This window comes from Calidris pugnax, unplaced genomic scaffold (assembly GCF_001431845.1).
Source record: "Calidris pugnax isolate Ruff unplaced genomic scaffold, ASM143184v1 scaffold132, whole genome shotgun sequence".
In the NCBI taxonomy this organism is placed as follows: domain Eukaryota; kingdom Metazoa; phylum Chordata; class Aves; order Charadriiformes; family Scolopacidae; genus Calidris; species Calidris pugnax.
In genome coordinates, this window is record NW_015090910.1 from 2,590,392 (window position 1) to 2,606,524 (window position 16,133).

Genomic DNA, 16,133 nt, shown 5'->3' on the forward strand with positions numbered 1-16,133 from the left:
TTGACCTGCACCTGCATTTAATACTATTCAGTTAAAGTAAGAATACCACTAAGGAAATACAGGACCTTTTTTTCTTGCTGCAAAAAACTAAGCAAGATACCTTCACTGCTGTACACTAATAAGAGGCAGGGAAACTTTTGGAGACATGCAAAAAAAACCAATTGAAAATTGCATATGTCTTGGAATGAAATTCCTTCTAATGGTATTGCAATAGCATTGGGGTAGCAAGAACAAGCTCCGTCTTTAGATGAGATGGTTACCCAGGATGGGTGAATATGATAAAGGAACAGATAAAGCACCTCAATTTACCACTACAAGAATGGGCACAAGTTACCTGCTGTGGAGGAGGCGGCTGCAGGCAGGCGATGGCTGAGCCAAAGCTCAGCAGAGGCAGGAAGAATGAACGTACCACTGCCCAGCAAAACGGGGCATTGCTGTGGGACTGCCACAGCCCAGCAACACTGTAAATGGCAGTGAGATTTAATGGGGATGAATGTAAAACACATGGAGAAAAGCAACTCTAACTAGGCATACTCACTGAAAGGCTCTACAGCTGTTACTATGTCTCAGGAACCAGATAGTGGAAGCCTTGTGGATAGTTCCAGAAAGATGTCTGCTCAGTACTTAAAACATGACAAATTATTAGGAAAGGGAAAGAATCAAAGAAAAGAAAAGAGAAAAGTATGATGCTACTGTCTGTCCACATCTGGAGCCTTACATGTGGTCCTGTCCTCCCAGCCCATGGATGCATCTCATGGAATGCCTGAGGAAGGTGGCAGGGATGAGCAGGAGTATGAAACAGTGGGTGGATTAGCATTCTTTAGCATGGAAAAAGATTCCTTAAGTGAATATTTTAAGAGTGTATGAACTCATTAGCACCATGGAGAACATGAAGAGGGAGTGATTATTCACTCGTCACAACACAGGAACAAAGAAAGCAGCACCTTTAAAGCAAACAGCTGCAGTCAAACACACAAGTGTTGGAATGGTGGCTGCTGGGTGTCAGGGTATCCATCGGGATAAATTGGCTCAAATTTGCTTTGAGAAGTGCCCGGGTGGAAAGACAATTGAGAACCATTAAAGACACAGGTAAAAACACTTCCCACTGCCAGGTTGCAGGTCGTTGAGGTAGCAAAGACATAGCAAGGGAAGCTTAACCTTACGATAGCATTTTCTCATCTTCTGTACCGGGAACACGGGTGGGACTGTGGACTCTAAGTACACCTTACTTCTGGTCTGAGCATAACTCCACACAGGTCCTGAGGAGTGATAAGTGACCTGAGGAGTGACCTACAGTTTGGAATAGATGGAGAAAACTCCACAAAATCCATGAAGACCCAAAAGATCACAAGCAAAAGGTTTCTGAGAATGTTTTAAGGGGAAAGAAAAAGCTGCAGTGAAAGCAAACTCCAACCATTTTGTTGTCTGTAGAGAGGTTATTGAAATGTCAGATTCAGAGAGAAAAAAGTCCAAGGATCAGAGATCTCCAGAGGTGCCATCCAGCCTCCAGTGCTCTGGAATTCTGTGACTGGTCCTGGGGAGCTGGGGGCCATGCCCTGCCACATGTCACCACTGCTGCAAATGGTACAGATGCTGTTCCAGGCAAAGCTGCTGGCCCCTCTGCGTGCTGTCTGCCCAAACCTGCTCTCTCTGGGAGCAGACCAGCCAAATCAGAAAACCTTCACTTATTTTTAGTTTTGCACTGGACTTGTAAGCAGAGCTTCAATCTTTGGCAGTCCTCCTTCCCAGCAGATGTACGAGCTGCACTCTGTCCTCCCAAACAGCTGGAAATGTAAGTAGCTCAAGATGCTCATCCCTGAGCAGCCCCTCACAGACTGACAGAGGAGACTCAGGCCCCTGCCATTATCTTTTGGGAGCATCATCATCTCCTCAAGGTTCACCGGTGTCCATTCCTTTATTTGACAAAGCACAAGGGCTCAGGACTCTGTAAAATTCTCTCAGCTCTGTGCTTAACCACGTTCTCAGGAGTTAAAAAAAAAAATACAAAATATATAGTTGCCCTAAAACTTTCTTATTCTATGCTTCAATTTCTTATTTGCAAAATAAACATAATGCACCTTCAGGCCACCTGGTGTTTGAAATTATGAAATTGTGAAAACAAATCAAGTAACTTAACAATTACAGCTTTGTTCAGTCTGAGCTATTCCACATAAAAGGGTCAATTTCTAATTTAAAAATGTTTTGCAGGAACATTTTTCTTTGTTTTCTAAATCAGAAATTAAAAATACAAGACTATTCCATGTCATTTCATGTAATGCAAATTCCAATTCCCACACAGGTCTCACAGTCAATACTATTAGAAACCTGTGAGGGAATTAATGATAATGAGAAAAACCTCCTTAGGGGGTTAATTTTAAGAGTGTGTTGTAAACAAGGAATAAGACCACACGCTGAACAATGCAGAATAAAAATTTAATAAGTTACTAGCCTTTAAGTAAGATGCCATCCATCCTCTTCAGTAAATGAGGATGAAACCTTGAGAAAAAAGTAACATTTGTTCAGGTAATTAGAGACTCCACCATAGCACACGCCATATGCATATACATGAGGAAACTAAAATAAAGTTGAGGAGGAAAGTTTAATTATGTTTCCTGAAGTTAATTAAGGAAAACCTTGAGGAAGTCCTACAAGCAGCCTCCTAGGACCTATGCCAAAGTCACCAAGAAGACAGTCAGGCAGGATGAGAGAGAGGAACCTCCATTGCCATAAGAAATGTTGAGATTACATGGAAAGAGAGATGTTTACGCCTTGAGGATAGCCCAGGAGGGAGCAGATCTCCTGGGGACGCACACTCCCAGGACTCCCCTGGATGCCTGCAAAGGCAGCTCTTTGGGCCTTCTCCTGTGGCTAAACAGCCTTCAGTGCCAAACCTTCACACACCAATGGACAGCTGAAAGAAATTGATCACTCTGATTCCTAAGTTCTTGTTTCAGACCCTGTGTGGCAGTTTGAAATAAAGGTTCATGCTGATCCCTGCAACCAGGGATTGTTGGGGAATGGCTCTTTTCACTAAGGTTTCCAAAGATGCCATATAGAGCTACCGAAATTGATTATTCTATTTCCAGCCTCCGCTTTTAAATCTGAATGTGCAGCTAAATGTGGAGGAAATTAGGACCACAGCAATTATTGCTTCAGCTTTTTGTTTTTATAAATGTATCTAAATTTAGGATGGTCTAGTGATCTTAAAACATGACACATCTTACTGCGATCCCCCCCTGGTCCCGTGGCAGGGCAGCATACTCTGGCTTCACCAACAGAGAAAGGGTTAAAAGCGTCAGGGAAAATAAATTACTCCAGAGGATACTTTTGCTTATGGAAGAAGAAAACCCATCATCTTCCTGCCCCTTTTTTTTTATTGTGCAAGAGACTTTGGGGGGTGAAGGAGGGGTCAAGACCAGGGCATTTCCCACTGAATATGAGCTTGCAAAGATTTGTAAAGATCATCTGGGGACACTTTACTCCCTATTGAAATGAGTTGGGTAGATTTTTTTCTCGTGAACAAGACTTGGTAAAACTAGGAATTCAATCCTCCTGAGCTGAAATAACAAATTCGCTCCAGGTGTATTGAAAGGGTTTAAGCGGGATGGTTGGTTTGCTTTCAGAATCAGATACACAAAACCAGAATAAAAGAAAAAGGAATAATGTTCCCCAGTCACACCAAGGGTCAAGAACTAGAACTTCTGAGCATTTTTCAAAAATACGCAGGACACTAGAGATGGAAATTAACTCCCATTTTCTGCTTGGGGGGACTAAAACCCACCCTCTCACCTTCCTGGGGTAAACCAAGCAGACAAGTTGTCCTCACTCACACTCGATGATATAAAGAATACATATACCCTTTTTCTCCTGGAGTGTAGGGATGTCAAGAGGGATTAAAGAGAAAGCTCAGGCTAGAGCTGTCCTACCAGGCTGGAGGTGGGGTGCTCTGTGAGGATATGGGGCACACAGGAGAGGAGAGAATTCAGCCGGTCGTAGCTTGGGTGAGAAATCTGATCCCCGGACCTATGGAGAAAAGGCATGAAATTGCCACATATTATTTTATGAAGCAGATACTCTATTTTTTTGGCTTTTCTTTCAAATACCTTAATGGTTTTGTTTGTGCCAAATAGGAACATTCTGTGTCAGAAAATCTTTTTTTTCTTCTTGCCAAAATAAGAACTTGGAATTTGGTTGGTGCCAACAACATTTTTATTTCTCATTTCCTTTTACAGCAGAACTAAAAAATAAATAAATCAGTAATTCATATAGAGTTCTGCTGCAGGTTTACAAGGGTTATTCAGTTTAGAGCTGGAGCTAGAGAGCTCCTTCCAACCCTGGAATAAATAGGCACAGCTTCTGTTGGCTTTGAAGTTTATCCTGGTAACTCTCCAGGGCTGTGTTTGAGCCATGCAATAGAAAATAAATGCAGCTGAAGAGGAGTTAATAAAAGTTTTAGACATCCATTAAATAACACACCTTTAATACTCCAGACACAATAATCCCAGTGCTTATAAAATTAACAAGGGTTCTTTTTGTCCTTGCCTGACTTGTGCTGCAGTGCTATCTCGTGTTACTGATAAGCCCTGGCCACACCGGGACTGTTCCTCCCGTGTGTATCTTTCACAGCTGGGCTCTAAGGACACAGGCTGTACCACGGGCTGGGTCAGGATCTACTGTGCTTCTTCCTCCCCTATTCATTGCTTTCAGCCTTTAATGTGCAAGATCCTCTCCTATTACCATGGGGATAGCCATTGGGTCAGTTCATTTCATTTCAGGCCCCGCATGGTAACAGCAGGCTCAGGTTCATTCCAGCTTTTGCTCCTGGTGAGGATAAAAACAGGTCCTTCATTTTAGAATACGCTTTGATTTCCAAGTTGCCCGCCCGATTTTGTTCACTTCCACCAACACCTAGCAATGATTCTTGGAAAAAAATTATCTTTCCTTTTCAGTACCATAAATCTGAAAAAGAAAGATATATTCTTCCATTTCCACTTTGGTTCTTTTCAAATGTGTATTAGATTTAAACAGTCTCTTCAGACCTTCGTCGCTACCAGACACGAGCCCATGCCAGACCAGTCAGAGTTCCTGTGAAGTAAGGTTTCCTGTCGTATTAAGGTACCTTAACCCCCGGGGCTGTAAACAAGCAGTTGCTGGAAGCGGGTCAGAAATAGAACTATAATCTGTGCACCTCAATTTTCCACATGTCTGGCCAAGAAAGGTATCTCTCCATGACATCATTCCATCTCATCCATTTCCCTGTCTCCTCATTCTTACACGCTTTTATTCTCCTTTTTATTCCTTCTGCATCCCCTTCCCTTGCATCCCCCTGAATCACTCCTCTGTGCAGTCTGGTTACGGTGTGTAGCCCAGCAGTGACTCATGGAAACGCCTGTGGACTCCTCGACTGTTTATTCTACCAGCCATATCCTGTTATTTGTCTGTCTCTCAACTATTCCTGTAACTAGACACTTTCTGCTTGACTTTACAAATGTTGCTTTTCTTAGAATTCTGATTCTTGAACATGCAGCCCCAGTGCCTTTCCTGTCTCGAATTCTCCATGCCCTGCCGACCACCAGGAGCCTATCTCTCTGGCAGTGCAGCAGGATGCATCCATCCGTCTTTTTACTTCTGTGGTGGAGGCTGAATTCACCTCCTCTTACATCAGCTGTGAGTTGTTGGCCCTCTTCTGCTCTGGGGATAAGACAAAGGATCTTTTCTGTGTATTTTCTTTCTTCACTCATAATATTGCCTTTTTCTTTTTCTTGACACTCCTCAGCTATGACACCAGTTGTGTGGATTTGAGAGAAAACCCCCCGTATCCTGCACTCTGCTCTGTGAAGATGCTGAGACTGCCATTACAGATGGCTCCCATGCGATAAAAGGCTATGTCTCAGTAACATCTTTGTTAACATTTTTGGTACTACTATTTTAATTTTAATATTAATAAATAATTTAATAACTGATACTTCCCTCCTTCAGAGTCCAGCTTCAAAACCTGTGTGCTCTGGTGAGGACTTCAGCCTCAGGAGGGTACTAGAGCACGGCCAGAAGTCACCACTCCAGCCCCCCTGCAGAGGCAATCCCACCAAAATACAGCACCTCTCTAAAAAAGAAACGCTGTCCCCAGGGGTCACTTGCAGCTTTAGGCTCCAGTAGCAAAAATTCCTGCAAGGAAAACATCTATTTAAAGGTGGCACACATGTCACTAGGGGCAAAGCAGGAATATTGAGAGAAATGTCAGGGTTTCAGTGTTAGCCAGCCAGCAGCACTGAGTCTCAGTGGCAAATAAAGGGTCTAAGCTCTTCTCATCTGTAATTTTTAAACTGTCAGTTGCAATCACTCTAATGCTCAAGAACTCCTATCCCACAAGCCCACTGTCTGTTAAATGCTCCAATCTAGAGACAAAGAAAGATGTTTGTCTCATTCAAAAATATCCCAGGCTGACAGTTTTCATAATTTTCCCCATGGGGATTATAATAATCTCAAAATATAGACTACTGAAAATTCAGATAGTAAGAAGACATGGAAGACATTCATTCTGCATACATTGGTGAAAATTTAGTTTTTCATCAGCAAGACAGCAGCATTCTTGTTACAAAACTGATAGGTCAAAGGCATTTCTGATGCAAAGATCAGTGGCATTGAAGTTGGATGCCACTAGGCTTGGCATAAAATTTTTGGGAATTTCTTAGTGTCTTAGAATCCAAAATCTCTTTTCTTAAGTGACTTTTGACTTTCTGGGTAGGACTCACACAGCCTTATTTCTGCCTGAGCTGCTAGTTAGGTGAAGTGCTGTACCCAAATGTCAGTCTGTGAATTTTGGAAGGTGGTATGGATGGATTTGAGTCCACAAAAGCCAAGCAATCCCTAGAACTCAGGCCACCTACTACTGACATTTCTGTGTGTTCAGTGATTTATACTACATTCCTACACTATAGACAGGCAGCACCACCCCTCCTCTTCATAAAAGCCATGATCAGTTGGACATTCCTCCCAGGAAGGCAGATACAATGGCCTTTTTCTGAACTCTCTTCCATAATTCTCTAAGGGAAAAGCAAAATGCAGGTACCCGTTGACACAAACTGCACTTGCAGGAAGGAGAGAGTGAACCAGAGTCTTTACTAGATCCTTCCACAGAACATCTATTGACAATTTTCTGTTAACAGGATTAGGCAGTTGTCACCTCCCCACTTAAAAGAATCTCTTCTCCTCGCCTAAGATGTTCTTTTCCTTGCGTTGGTCTTTGAAAAAATGATATGCAAGCCCTTGTCTAAAACTGCCATTCATGAATACTCCTGGCTGGATTCAGCCCCTGAGATACCCAGATTTCTTCCGACCGTTCGTTGCCTGCCACTCACTCTCCTAATTAGAGTTAGGGAAAGGAGGGTCCCTAAGAGCTGTTTCGGGCCCTGGCTCAATTTGCTTCAGGCTTCTCACACTTCTCAGCAGCTCTGACAGACTCTTATCAGAAGTCCCCTGGGCAGAGAACTGTTGTAATTACAGATGGCTTTAATATATGACAAAATTGAGAAAACATTTTAACAGGCAGTTGTTACACGCCACCAGTCTGTGAGCTTAATGTTTCTCTGCTAAATTATATTATCTTCTCCTTAGCTCTAACCGGCATCTGCTGTAAATCTACTTTTCTTAAATAACATTCCATTAAAGGAAATTTTTGGGAGTTGTGTGCACCTGAATTATCCTGGTGTAATTCTACATTTGATTATCTTCCATGAAACCAGAAGTGAGTCCAGCCCCATCTGCTTAGGCCAGTCATCATTATCGTATTTCACCTCTTCTCTGCAAATATTTTGATTCTGTTCCTGCTAGCATGAGAAAGGATTCTGTAGAACTCATTAGGTTATTGTACTTGGCTGTGCAAAGAGCAATGCCAGAATGCGAGAAGAAGATTTGCAGTTTGAAAGAGATGACTTTTCACCAGAAAAAACAGATCCCACCTAAGAATCACAACTCCATTTAAACAGCTAAATACTTTTATAAATTTGTTTTTTAGTAATTCTGGCACAACTTGTGCATCTTTTCTCCAAAGTCAACAGAAGCTTTTATCTATGTCTTAAAAAAATCCTCATTATGCTCACAAAGGAGCAAATACTACAGGATCTAAGAAAATATCACTTAATCCCAGTAGGAAAAATGTTTCTTCATGGTAACATAGAGAGAAGAACAAAGCTGTCTTTTTAGAACTCCCGATTCTCTGGGATGAGAGGACCTGATGCGATGCAGCTCCTGACAATGGATTGCAATAGGCAACAGCCTGCCAGTTTACAGAGGGAAAGATTAATCAACGGTAGGAGCCTTTCCCAAGTAGGACAGGAAACACTGAACCAAGTTAAAAAGAGAACCAAGCAGAGGTAGGAAACAGAGAGACACACCAGGTCTCTAGCAAGCTGCCTCTCCTTGGGGAGCTTCTGGTGCGAAGGCAGGTATTCCTTCAAAAAGCAAAGAAAAAGCCGGTCTACTCCAGCAAAGGTGTTTCTCTCTCTCTCAACTGCTATTTTTTTAAGCTAAGTTGCTGTTGCAGAAGCAGCAAGGCTGGTTCAGCCCCAAACAATTCATTAATTCTTGCTTCATCTTGGATAGCCCCTTGCTCTGTTTAAGGTAAGTAACACCAATGTTCATTTCAGGACCTGCACGAGGTTTCTCAATAAGTGTTCATCTCGGCTTGAAGCTCAGTACATGATCATCCTTGGTCTTTTTTCAGTCCCAGAGGACAGCACCCTCACCTTCTGCCCTCCCACGCCAGGGGACGGATGCAGCTGCAGCTGCCTCAGCTACGGGCACAGCAGGGTGTGCTCTGCCAGAGCTTCCTTCTCACTCCACATCTGCCAGAGCTTCATGGTGTATTCTCAAGGCATTGACGTGCTTGCTACCAGGGACCACTTCTTTGTTTCCTTTCTGCACAGCACCCAGCTGACGGGCCCCCCATCCGGGACCTGCTCTGGCAGGGTCTATAGTGATGCTGTAACAATAACTGTAGCCAAGAGTAAAAGCCACCCAGTCGCTGGGTTTGCTGTAACCAAGTCTACAGAGGTGTTGTGTAATTTCTGTCTTGGAGACTGTCAAGAAAAGAAGTTGCTTAGCAGAAATGATTAGGAAATATGTTGATCTTTTTTAAATAATTAGTCAAGGCTAACTTTCAGGCTCCTTAGTTGCCCAAAGTTACCTGAAAGACAGCAGGAACACTTTCTCTCTTTAGAACTGGTGTCAGGCATTATCAGTGGGATGTCCTGGTTGACATCTTCCACCAGCAGTCTAACCACAGTCACCTCCAACCTTCAGCAGCTTCTGTCTTCTGTAGTCCTAAGAGCTCTTAGCATTTTCAAAGCACTAAGGACCACAGAAAACAGAGCAATCAGAGCCTGTACATAATTTCCAATGACTTAAAAAAAAATCAGAATTAATTTTCTTTCTGAATGCTGTAAAAAGAAACATTGAAACCAGCGCCAAAATAATATAAATATTTCCTGCAGAAATACGTTCAAAATTCAAAGTTTGAATGTTAGAATCCAAATTAAATTATTTGAAAACTTGGGGTAGTGGAATGTGGTGGGAGCCAGCCAGCACTTTCAAATGAATTTACTTTTCACTATAGTAACTTCCCAGAAAGATCAAAAGGCTTCTAAACTCAGTAAGGCAGGTCTTATTAGGATATAAATACTTCATAGAGAAGCACTCAAAGTGTGGGTGAGATGGAACAGAAGTAAAAGGGTTTATAAACAAATCTCTCTTCCGCCCATTGTGCCCTGGCTTTCTGGAGCTGTTTGGGCCAGCTCTGAGGCTTTCTGCTCGGGATCATGCTGTGCCTGTCCCTCCTGACCCCCTGAGATCCTTCCCTCCCAGCCCTGCTGCCCTCCGGCTGCCCACTGCCCCTGCCGCCCCACAGCGCGGGGTGTCCTTGCCATGGTACCTCTCCAGCTCCTCTGCTGCCTTCTCCACAGCCACCTCTGGGGCTGAGGGCTGGGGGCAGGAGCTGGCCCCATTCCCCTGGCAGGTCCCAGCAGCCCTCGCCCTCTGCTCTGCAGGCACCCAGCGTGGTGATGGAGAGCAGAGCAGGGCACCGTGCCACCAGCACCCACCAGCAGGCCTTAACCTGGACAAAGCACCCAGGCTACGGATCTGCTGTGCAGGTGTCCCAGCCTCCTGGTCCAACCCCTGCTGAGATCCCAAATGGCTTGTACCGCGTGTGTGGTCATTTAGGGTACTGCTTCCAGAATTATTGTTGGCAGAGGGGGGCGGAGGGTGAAGGAGCAGCATTTGAAAAAGGAAATAATCTTTCCCTTGAAGGGGTTAGTTTTGGCCATGAGGATTTATCGTTATAAAACATACCTCGGTCATACCCTCTCCAACAAAACCCCACCTCAGTTATCCCAGACAATTTTGGCACTAAATAGCTGAACAAGTCTCCAGCAGTACCCAAAGATCAGAAAGCTTGGTTATGCTCGCACTTTTGCTCTCTGCTTCCCTGATATTGGCAACTGGGTATGAAACGTGGCGCCTGAGAGCACAGTGCAGCGCCGGGGGACCTCGGAGGGACCCCAAGAGAAATGGGAGCACCCTCCTGTCTGCAGGAGTAACACAGGCAGTGCTGGTGGGTCTCTAACAGGTGAGCAGGCTAGCTACTCCCCAGGCAAAGCTGCTCCTGCACAAGGATTTTTTCCTACTATAAGTTTGAATGTGGGCCTGAAGGCTACCTAAATCTTGTTTCAGCTGCTAGGAGAAAAAAAAAGTTAAAGGGCATGGGTTTAGATGTCCAGTGGCCCCAATGGTCAGAGCAGCAAGCCCAAAAGGACCAGCTCAGTAAAACACTGGGCTCCTGCTGAGCCTTCTCGGGAGAATAGTCCCTCTGAAACAGAAACTTCTCAAGTGTTCAAAATTGGGCATGTTCTTGTTTATCTCACTGAACGAGTGCACAGCGAGAGATTGGCTGGAAGAGAAGGAAGAGATTCTTTATACCCTATTGTGTTATTGCAAAAAGAAAGGAAACAATTTCTGCATCCCAAATTTGATCTGCACATTTCATTCGGAATTTATCTTCAGGATATTTTTATATTAAACTATTCACAGAAATCTTTTTGCCCTGGAATTTTCAAATATTTTTCACACTTGGGATTATACCTTTCCACCGCTTATTTGATAACTGGTACTTTATCAAATTATGCTGCATGCATTACCTGGGTATTTTTACATACAGTACACAGTAAGTTTGGCACGTAGCTACATAAAGTTTGTAATTGTTGAACTGGATGTCTGGTTCTGATCGAGTGTCTTTTCCCTAAGAAATGAAGATGTGACAGAATGGACATATTCTGACGTCATTGCAGACATTAACTAAAGAACAAGACTAATTGCAGTTGTAAGCAAGAGTACCTCTTAGAAATAAAACATTTGTCTTTCAAGAAAGGCCTAAAGTTTTCATTAAGTTGGGTGGTTTGGAGCTGCAGAAATTTCTTAGTCAGCATTTTTAAGATAAAAGATTTTCCATTCCCACTGGCAAAATTACCTGATGAGGAACCACAAATACCTTGTTTGGACTAATATTTTTTTGATGTACTAAATTTGACTTCCAAGATTTGTCATTTGTAAATTCTTCCATACCTACTTTACTGTATTCTGTGTTCAGTAGTTCTAAAGAAAGGGATTTTTGCAACAGTGATCCACTCTTGCTCTGCAAATTCACTCCTCCAAAAAAGAACAACTAGTGTGAGCTGGTTAGCTTCTTGTCCTCTCTTTTCATTACCTGTCTTTCAATTTCTGATTTCTTTTCTTCATGTATTCAGTTATGGAAAATCTTGCGGGTTTCCTTTCTGTAAGTTTCTTTTATAAGAAAAGATCAGATTCCTCCCCTTCGGGCTACAATGTAAGGCTTTGTTCTGTTTGTTGCTGTACGACTGTAACAAGGAGTGCAGATAGCTGTGCGTTTCAAAGATTCTCTCCAGGAGAAACAGACAGGTCTTTGAGTAACACGAGTGAAAGCCAGAATAAAAAATAAAAGTTAAGGTATTAAACTTGTGCTTAGGTACCCAAATATGAGTTTTGGCATGATATTCACAGGGCTGAGATGCCCTGACTGAAAAAGGTTTATTCAACACTTTTGGGAGAAAAAGAGACAGAGCAGCTCACACCACTGAAAGCTCCTACTACACTGTCGGTATCTCACATACCCGTGTTTGCCCTGGCATCGGGCAGAAAAACTAATAACTGCTATTAAGGAAACCTTTTCTTTGAAAAAAAAATGAAAAATATGGAAATTCTTGCACTTTACCTGAACACTTCAACTTACTCACCCAAAAGCCTGGGAGAGAAAAATACTAAATTTTAACGTTATTAGAAAAAAAATAGGATGAAGGACGCTTGGTTAACATTGTGAGTGATGTGACTGTGCTGTATTTGAAATCTTTCAGTGTTAAAGGTCTGAAACATAAGGTCACAAAGTGTACTTACAGTGGAGAGAGGGAAAGAGGAGTATAAAGTCTCTTTCATATTTATTCTTCAATAAATTCTTTCTCTCTGCCAACTTTTCTGATGCATGGAGAAAACCTGAAAGAGAAGCAAGTAGATGAACATATCTTAGTGATCAGGGCTGACAGAAGCACCAAGCCTTTTATCACCAAACCTCAGAAGTCTGTACCTTTACAGGCTTTACAGACCTTTAAAACGTTTAGACCCTTCCTGTGGCATGGGACAAACCTCTAAAACCCTTTCAGGACTGTCAGCACCCACATACTTAATAGACGTCTTAATTGTTTTCTTCTCATAGAATGAGTGAGTCCATTTGAGAACTGGAAACATGGTTTATTTCCTCTGTCCCAGGCAGACATACATGGGAAATGTACACTTGAAGCCCCCAAGAATCCAAATATAGATGACTTGGATCCCCAAAACCGACATATCCATGCATGTTCTTTACCTCCTTGCTTGATTATAAGCGCATCATCAGTTGAAAACTGCTGTATGTCCAAGACTTTGGAAGTAAATTAACATAAAACCTTTCTATCAGAACTGGTTATTTGAGCCTGAGATATGAGTGTGAACTGTGTCTCATATTTCCTCCTTCCAGACAGCTTTTCAAGAACAAAATGAATTTGGATTACACAGAGATCTTTTTGGCACCATTGTTTTTTGCACAGATTAAAGATTCCTTAGAATGCATTCTTTCCATCCTTACGTGATTATCTGTATGTTGGCCAACATTTTCACCCATGGAGGCCTCAGGCTGAATATTTTTAAATATATTTAAGTATCAAACACATGCTATGACTTTCAGATATGCTGAGCCACTGACCTTACAAATCCCATAAAATCCCAATGCTTTTTTCCCCATAAGTAACTGAATACCAGTAATTAGCTGTAGGAGAGCAGAATTCAGTATAGGCGTACTTCCCTTTGAAATTTCCAACTTGGCAGTAGATGGTTACCTTGTGTGTCATCCTGTTACTGTTAAACAACTCTTCCAGACCAGACTGTATTGAAATGGGTAAGATAAATTTTGTTGAACAGAGCTGTACAAAATCAATCTGCTATAGAGAAGAACATACAGCCAAAACACAATTATATTGGTTTAGGGAATTGAGGGTTGTGGCTCAGGTTCAGCAACACTTTGGAAAACACAGGGCAAGGAAGAGACAGTTACATGAATTTCATGATTCATCGAAAGAATAGACAGTACAATGGTGACCTTTAAAACTGGTGAAAAACCAACAGCCTCATTTAACTTTCTTGTGCCGTTTGCAGACAGAAAAAAGAGAAAGCAAAGGTCCTAAGTGCTCTGGTCTTTAACTGGTTGTAAGAACATGCACTGTAACATGGACCCTCATTTTTAAATGGTGGAGGAACTTTAATCTGTGAGGGAAGCAGGAGTTTAACAAGTTTACAGCTTCTTATTGTTAACACTGTTCCAAGTAGCTCACAGCCGAAGAACCTCAATTTTACGTACTTGGCAAACAACAAAACAAAAATAAATTTGTATCATTTGTTTTCTCTAACTCTCTGATTGCATCTTAGCTCAACATCTTTCCTTTCAGTCATGAGCTCCCAAAAGCAGAAACCTCTAGCACAGCATTGAAAAAATTATGTTAAAAATCTAACAAATCTAAGCCAGCTGAAGCTATTGGAAAGATACTTACTATTGCAAAAACCTTTGGACTCATTACTCAATCTTCCAAAAAGCAGTATATTTTTGGAAGCTCCAACTGTTTTTTATAGCCATTAAATATACAAAAGTAACCCTTATATTCTGACATATACACTGAGTACTCAGTAGTTTGGAAGCTGACTTGAACAGAGTTCTGGGTTCTCTGCACATCCCCACCGCACTCCTTGTCCCTCTGTTCTTTGCCCTGGCTTCACCCTCCCATACCCCCAATTCCTCTCACATACGCTCTCCTTCTGCCAGTACTCATATTTATTCTCATATTCCCTCAAGCACTTTCTACCTACTTTGCAAGTCACATAATTCTAGAGGGGCAAGGGGCAGCATGGGCAGTGAGTGGCTTGAAGGTACATACATTTGACTGCCAGCCAGGAGGCAAACACCGGGTCTGGGTGCTGGGTTAACTCATCTGTAATCCAGAACTCCTCTGCCATCAGTGTGTCCTTACTGTGGGATACAGGCCACTGTATACAGGAGAGAAGGCACCCTTCTGACCCTCCTCAGACTTGATCTTCTGTTATACACTTTGCTTCTTCAAGTGCTGTCCCACCCTGCACTCTCCTCTGCTGTACTCCAGTGCAGTGATGGGATTCCTTCCCGAGTTCACTTGGTGGTAAAACTCATCATTACCTTTCTCTCTTTCCCTCTCTGTAGCATGAGAGAAAATGGGATGTGGCTTAAAAACAAAAGAATATAAGCCATATGCAACTTCAAATAGTGGATTACTTGGTGGGAGCATGGAGGGGAGCAAAACTGAGTCTGGAGACAGGTGCCTAGCACCTGGAGGTGAGTAAAGTTTATAGGACATTTAGGTCCCCTCGGGAAATCTGTCATTCTTGGGATGGTCTCAAAAGTATCTCATAATTGATGAAGATAACCAAGCAAAATGTCACCACAGAAAAATATTATCTGGAACTTCAAACTCATTCCTGCACAAGTGCCTCTGCATGAGTCAAAGGCACTACTCATAAGCATGTGTTTGCTAGCACAGAAGGTGCTAGAAGCATCAAAAGCCTGATCATGGAGAATAAACGCACAATAAGGAAGTCATCTATTGCAATCCACACCATTGTAAGAATCTAAAATACTCAGCTTAAATTTCAGAATTTGGTAACTGGAAAAACTTTAGAATAAAGAGTGTTTAAGCTGACATCTTTCATGGATGTTGTAGAAATGTGCAAGATTGTTCAGAAAAGCACATTAATGCCTGCATACACATGGGGACGATTTTGAAGGACTTTTAACAAAACATGACACAGCTAAAACAATAATGGGAGATGTTTTCATTAAGTCCAAACTAAGAGAAATTTGTGTATTTCCCTTATTTGCTCATCTTCTTTAACTCTTAAGGTGAAAAAAAATCGCGTTAGATTCCACAGGCCTGGAGAGCATGGTGCTGACTCTGGTTTCAGTGAACTGGCCTTCTCCATCTTCTCCAGTGTTGTGCTGTAGCTAGCAATTTCTAATTTCTTTTAATTAGTTCTTGTTAGTTTGGGGATTTGTTATTGTTTTGGGTTTTTTTTAAAGTTGCATAGAAATGTTCCAGAAATCTTTTTTTTTAATAAAAGCCATGAGCTCCTCTGGATACTGATAATGTTCCAGCAGAAGGCATTTTTCATGGATGAGCCCAGTTCCAGGGCAGAGCTGTGGTGGGGAGACACGCTATGTGACCCAAAGGCAGGATGGAAGGAAGGCTGAAAACGATGGTTCTTGGGGCTCTGCTGGGTGGAAACAAGATTTGGCAGCCGTTGGGGATGCCCTGGTAGGTGAGGGGAACAGACATGCCACCATCTCCCCGTGTCCTCACCCAGGACGGCCCAGGACATGGCCCTGTGGGCCCAACACTACAGCAGCAGGGGCTCCTCCATGAGAGCCCCGCGGGGCGCAGGAGGCCGCACCCCACGTCTTTAGGCTGGGCAGCACCCATGGGTGCATCCCGTAGGCACAGTCACCTCACACACCC